Here is a 5,960-nt window from a genome sequence, read left to right as displayed (position 1 = left end):
TTGCTGAGCCATAAGAAGACAGCTCAAATGGAGGGATAAATAAGAAATGGAGGTGTTTAGGCAGTCATTCTTCGATTATATAATCTCAGGAAAGAAAGGTAAAAAGGTTTAATTACCTTGCATCTGAAGCAAAAAAGAACTCCACTGCTTTATTGCCCACAGCATGGAGGCAGGTGGAGCTGTCCAGTCTCTTCACCCTTGTCTTACAGATATTCTTCACATTCTCAATATTGCCTAGCAAATGAGGGAATGGATTGCAAATCCCATCAGACTATTTTGTTTGCATAATGTGCAGCAAAGAACCAATTTACTCTTTGAATATGTGTGGGAGAAATTTGCAATTTTTAGCTTTGGCTGCGTCAGCCAAATCATGTAAAAGATCCCCAAATAGCACAGTACTGTTGCAAGAGCATTTAAACAGCTACAGTATGAGAATAATGCAAACAAAAACAAACCAAGAAATACTCAAATCAGGGCACAGTTGCCATTATACAATGCAGCTGCACACTGTTCTACTTTTATGTATGAAAACATCCATAATAAAAAACTTAAAAAAAAAAAAAAAGATGGAGCCAAGTCTCAGTTGCGTGAAAACCTTTTAGACCTGGAGCCACGTAATGGTTGGGCCCAGTCAGAGGGAGGAATCCTAGCCTCAGAGAGGAGTTGACCACATAAAAGCAGCTGCTAAGTCCTGAGACAGTGGTCGATTTAAAAAAAAAAAAAAACTTAAAAAAAAAAAAAAAGATGGAGCCAAGTCTCAGTTGCGTGAAAATCTTTTAGACCTGGAGCCACGTAATGGTTGGGCCCAGTCAGAGGGAGGAATCCTAGCCTCAGAGAGGAGTTGACCACATAAAAGCAGCTGCTAGGTCCTGAGACAGTGGTCCTGGAGCCAAGTCTCAGTTGCGTGAAAATCTTTTAGACCTGGAGCCACGTAATGGTTGGGCCCAGTCAGAGGGAGGAATCCTAGCCTCAGAGAGGAGTTGACCACATAAAAGCAGCTGCTAAGTCCTGAGACAGTGGTCGGTAGCTGTGCCGTCAAGTCCTTCTTGAGAAACTTACACGTCCTATATAAGATGGGGATCTGTTCAGTGGAGAGTTTGTACTTGCTCCGCACCCCGATGAGCAGTGGACTGCCTCTCCTGCAGGGAGAAGAAGGCATCAAGTTACCCACTGCCTCCGCACCCCAGGGCTGGGTGACCTCCTAGCATCTGAGGTGGGATCCCCAAATCTAGCCCTTTTCCTGCCACGGAATGGATGCCTTGACTACGGGAAGATGTCCTCAAGGTGGGGAGCAACAAACAACAGGCGAGCACACAAATCCTAGCTCACTAACATGGCATCACCTGCCTGCACAATGAACCTGGTAACCTGTCTTGCCCCCATCTTCACAGGAGCTGGGACTCCTCCAGTTCAGTAAATCCCCACGTGTGACTAACCCTCGTGGTCAGATCGCAGAGGCTGAGCAGAGGAAGCACTGACGGCATGTTGACCCTCCACTGCCTCCATTCGCCATGTGTCTTTAAAGTGGGGGCACTCGGCACCCAGGATCTGCTCAAAGACTCCCTTTTTTTCCTCTCTTTCATCTAGTCCAGTTATTCTCCAGCTTTAGTAACACTAAACAAACTGACTTTCGTGTATTCTCTGCTTTGTGAGCCGCTTAATGTGCCTTCAGGGGTGGTTTTGTTTCCACCTAAGTGTCACCTCATGGATGAAGCTTAGACTCTTTGATCTGTACAAGGTGGACTTCAAAGTAAAGAGGACAGTGGCCTTCACAAGGCAGAGTCTTGGGGAATTCCTGCAGGTGGCCAGGAGGAGGGACTCTCACTCCGCTCTTCTCTCCCAGCGTCCGTTTCAGGCACCAGCTCTCTGAGCATCTCAGAGGAAATCTTCAGTAAAGCTCTTCACTGATGTTTCTTTCTGGCTCACAACTTCTGGTGGTGAATGTGTTTGAGGTATTATTCCATGATTTTAATGACATCTTCCCTCCCAAATCTAATTCTTTGTTTATTCTTATAAATTACATCACACAAATAAAATTTTCAGTGCATAGTGGTAAGCAGTTCACTTTGGTAACTCGGACACTCCATACCTGTGATTCTTAGTCCGAAGCCAGGCAGGTAAAATTCCAATAGTTACCAAAAGATGTGTGCCTGCCCCCACCTCCCACCCCCCAACCAGCTATACCCACACATGTTAACTTACTAATGAGAAGAAAACACTGAGTAAGTTGTAATAAGACAATGCAAGAGAGCTGTCTCAAACACATTAAGTCGATAAAATGGGGTAACATTTCACCTCAATCAATTTTTTGCTAACTTAGATCAATGAACTAATGAAGTACTTGTTAATCAGCCTAAATCAAGTCCACAAATATTCATCTGGTCTGTTAACCTGACTCAGTACAGTCCCTAAATGTTTGTTCAACAATGACAGACCGGTAGTGTTGACCTGTTTGGACCCCAATTCTGACTTCTCAAAGTGGGGGACAAGTTTGTGGCTTTGAAGAAGGCACAGTGAGCACCTTGAATATTTTGGACAATCTTTTATTTTGTCTAAAGCAAATCAGAGACATAGTTCTGGGTCCAGTGGGGAACTACCTTAAATAGTCTTTATAATGATGACAGTGAGAAAGTATGCAGTTGTCTAGTTTTCTTGGCAAATGGCTCCCCCAGATTTTATTGTGTAGATTGAGCTCTGTGGTTTCTCTAGACTTTGAAACATGTAGTTCTCCCAAGATATCCAAAGATTGTCCTGGAGGTTACAGAGCCATCAGTTACAGGCAATTAAAAAAAAATTAAAGCTTTATTGCTTTCTTCTGCATTCATTTTAAGTGGTAATAATATGATAATATCAGGTTTAAAAAGGGGCTTCTAAATTTGACAGGAACCAACTGGTATGTTATATTTAATTCTATGATTTGAAGGGATGAATTCCAAATGGTTCATTAGTTCCAGTCTTGGAAATAATAAAATCATGATAAATTCATATCATTCTCTGCCTCGTGGGGAACAGTCTGTGAGGAACAGTCTTACCCTTTCAGTCTCCCAGGGCCACATGTGCATTCTTGATGACTCCCCAATGGCTTCAGAATGGAGTCTGCAGCCTGCAGAGCACTGAGGCCCTTTAGAGCTGGACCTCTGTCCACACCTCTGCTCCCCACCAGCCTGTGAGGTTCATGGGGCAGTGTCTGCACTACCTTGTTCACTGCTGTCCCCCATGGCTGGGACACAGCAGGTGTCAGGAAGTGCACACTGAGAATGGAAGAGCCTCAAGTCCCACCAGTGCCCTTCTACCTTGCTGCCACCCTGGCCAAGCAGGGATGCTGGAAGTGCCACATTCTCTCTGGGCCCTTTGCCTTTGCTCACGATGGTTCCTCTGTCTGGAACACTTTTCCCACTGCCCACTTTCCCCAAGCTGACACCTGCTCCCCCTTATGCCCCTGGTGCAGTGGCCTTCCCAGCCCCCATCACAGAGCATCACCATCCTCTGCCCTTCTCTGTCCTCCTGCACACCTGTCCAGTCCTTAAGGGCAGGGATCAGGTTGGGTGTCGTTAGGTCCCAGGACCCAGTACACAATAAGTGCTCAACAAATATAAACTGATGGGTAAATGGATGGATGGATGGATGAATATAAGATCACAGGATGGCACGTTATCCTCTTCAGTGAATCTACACAGCACCAGGGGCCATGGACATGTGGACTGAACCAGGACCACAGATGGACATGTGGACTGAACCAGGACCACAGATCGACATGTGGACTGAACCAGGACCTCTGGGCTGATTCCTGGGACATTGCTTCTGCGAAGCTTCAGTGAATCTACACAGCACCAGGGGCCATGGACATGTGGACTGAACCAGGACCACAGATCGACATGTGGACTGAACCAGGACCACAGATCGACATGTGGACTGAACCAGGACCTCTGGGCTGATTCCTGGGACATTGCTTCTGCGAAAGTGAAGAAGTTTGAGCTCTGAGCCTTCAAGGCCTCTTCTGTACTGGATCAAAATCAATGTTCACTTGGACACCTAGTTTTGTGTTCATAAGTTTGCATGCTTTTTCTTAAAGGAGGTCCCGCAAATTGTGTAGGCTTCAAGCCCCACAAAACCTGGATCTGCCCTTTCTATACAGTTTAATTTTGAATTTGAATTTGTTGTCAACCTCTGAAAATCTGGAGATTTCAAATAGAAATCTAACTTTCTGATTTCTCTTTTTAAAAATCAGAAGCTGTAGTACCACTGTCATACAGACGGTGCAGTACAGTCTCTGGGGCTAAGCCACAGTTGTCCCTCAGACACAGCAAGCAACTTCTAGTTTGTCAGAGGCCCTACTCCTGCCTCGTGCCCCAAGATAAATGATTTTATTTTATTTATTTGTTTGTTATTGGAAAATCAATGTGTTTTGTTTCACCTTGTGGCAACGGCTTCTCCCGGGTAGTGGATGCTCTTGAACACCAACGCGAATGCACCTTCCTGAAAACATGAAAAAAGAGTGATGAACGCTCGTTCTGGCTAGCCAAGTGCTGCAGCCTGGCCCAAGGCCCCAGCAGGGTCTCCCTGGGCCCCTCTTCATGGCAGGAAGTCCTGGGGTCACTCAGGGAGCCCAAGACAGGAACAGCTCATGTAGGGTGACATCAGGAGGGAAAGTGAAACAGACAATACCACGCTGAAGTACCAAAGACCAGAATTGAGAATTTCACCATCAGCAACATAAAGCACACCTGCCCAGGCCCAGAAGGAACCCGTCAGGGATGCCCAGCTCTGTGATGAGTTAGGTAGACTGGTGCAATTAGGAAACCAGAGCCACAGGAAACTAGAGCCAAGGCCAGGGTGCCCTGCACTGGGTCTCAGGGATGCCTTCTCAGGGAGCACCTGTGAGGGCTAAAGGGGCTGCACTTAGCTCAGCCCACAGTAGAGCCTGGGTTCAGATCTTGGCTCCATCCCTTAACAGGGCAATCACTTTAGACTTCTTTGTGCCTCATTTTCCTCATCTGTGATGGAGATAAGAATAGTCCCACCTCGTATGGCTTCTGTGATGACTATAAGCTAATGTGCTGACGTGCTTAGAACAATGCCCGGCATACAGCGAATCCAAGGGAAGCATGAGTTGTTCTTGCTATTATTACTGTTTCTGTGGCTATGACTGTCATACCTCTGCGCCTTAGCTTGTTGGTTTGTGCAAAGCCAGAACTAGAATCGAGTTCTCCTAACTCAATACTCGAAATGCTCTTTCTACTTGAATTCTTGCTATATTCTCCTCGACATTCTGACCATCTTGTACTAATTTACCTCAACCCTAGTAGAACTCAGTTATATACAACTGGCTGTAAATCTGAATTTCCATGTGAAATCCCCCATTTTGGTACCTTGGGCAGCCCAAGGCCCTGTGTGGCCATATGTTGTGCCCACTTTTGCCAACGCACCTGCACAGCTGGAGGGACCCAGCGTCAGTGTCCCCAGGCCTCAAAAAGGGCCTTTCAAACTGCCCAAAAGAAGGAGCTTCAGACAGACCCTGCTGCTTTTGTCAACAGTGAAGTACGACTGAATAGAAAAACACTTTATGTTCTCCGCCAAAAAGAGCCCAGTATAGCTTCAGGTAAGAAAAGTCACAGAAGTTTAAAAGTGCCATTACTGGGGTGATATTTTCAAAACTTAAAATTACAAATGGAAAAGAAGAAATACAAAATTGGTTTACTGTACATTATACAGTAGTGGTTTGCTGTACACAAAGTATGGGATAGGCTCTTATTTATAAATATGTCCTCTAAATTACAGATTCCCCAAAATGGGAGTCATAGGATAAATGGTTTCAACAGTAGATTTGCTTTTTAAAAAAGACTCTGGGGCCAGCCCAGTGGCGCACTGCTACAGTGCGCCGCTTGGGAGCGCGGTGGCGCTCCCACCGAGGGTTCGGATCCCACATACAGACCGGCCGCTCACTGGCTGAGCGAGGTGCG

At 46.0% G+C, this 5,960-nt stretch overlaps 1 protein-coding gene across 1 annotated transcript in view; it reads right to left on the bottom strand.

Moving 5' to 3' along the window:
• Nucleotides 1–5,005, bottom strand: part of LOC103606633 (glutamine--fructose-6-phosphate aminotransferase [isomerizing] 2) — a 25,105-nt gene extending 20,100 nt beyond the window's left edge. Inside the window, exons 1-3 of the mRNA XM_008591196.1 lie at nucleotides 4,415–5,005; nucleotides 1,060–1,139; nucleotides 117–234 (exon numbers count right to left, since the gene is read on the bottom strand). The gene's annotated coding sequence lies outside the window, so the exon portion shown is untranslated. The remainder of the gene's footprint in view (nucleotides 1–116; nucleotides 235–1,059; nucleotides 1,140–4,414) is intronic.
• Between the last annotated feature and the right edge of the window lie 955 nt (nucleotides 5,006–5,960).

The sequence above is a fragment of the Galeopterus variegatus genome, unplaced genomic scaffold, assembly GCF_000696425.1.
Source record: "Galeopterus variegatus unplaced genomic scaffold, G_variegatus-3.0.2 Scaffold6754, whole genome shotgun sequence".
Lineage (NCBI taxonomy): Eukaryota > Metazoa > Chordata > Mammalia > Dermoptera > Cynocephalidae > Galeopterus > Galeopterus variegatus.
This window is presented reverse-complemented; position numbering and strand designations above follow the sequence as displayed.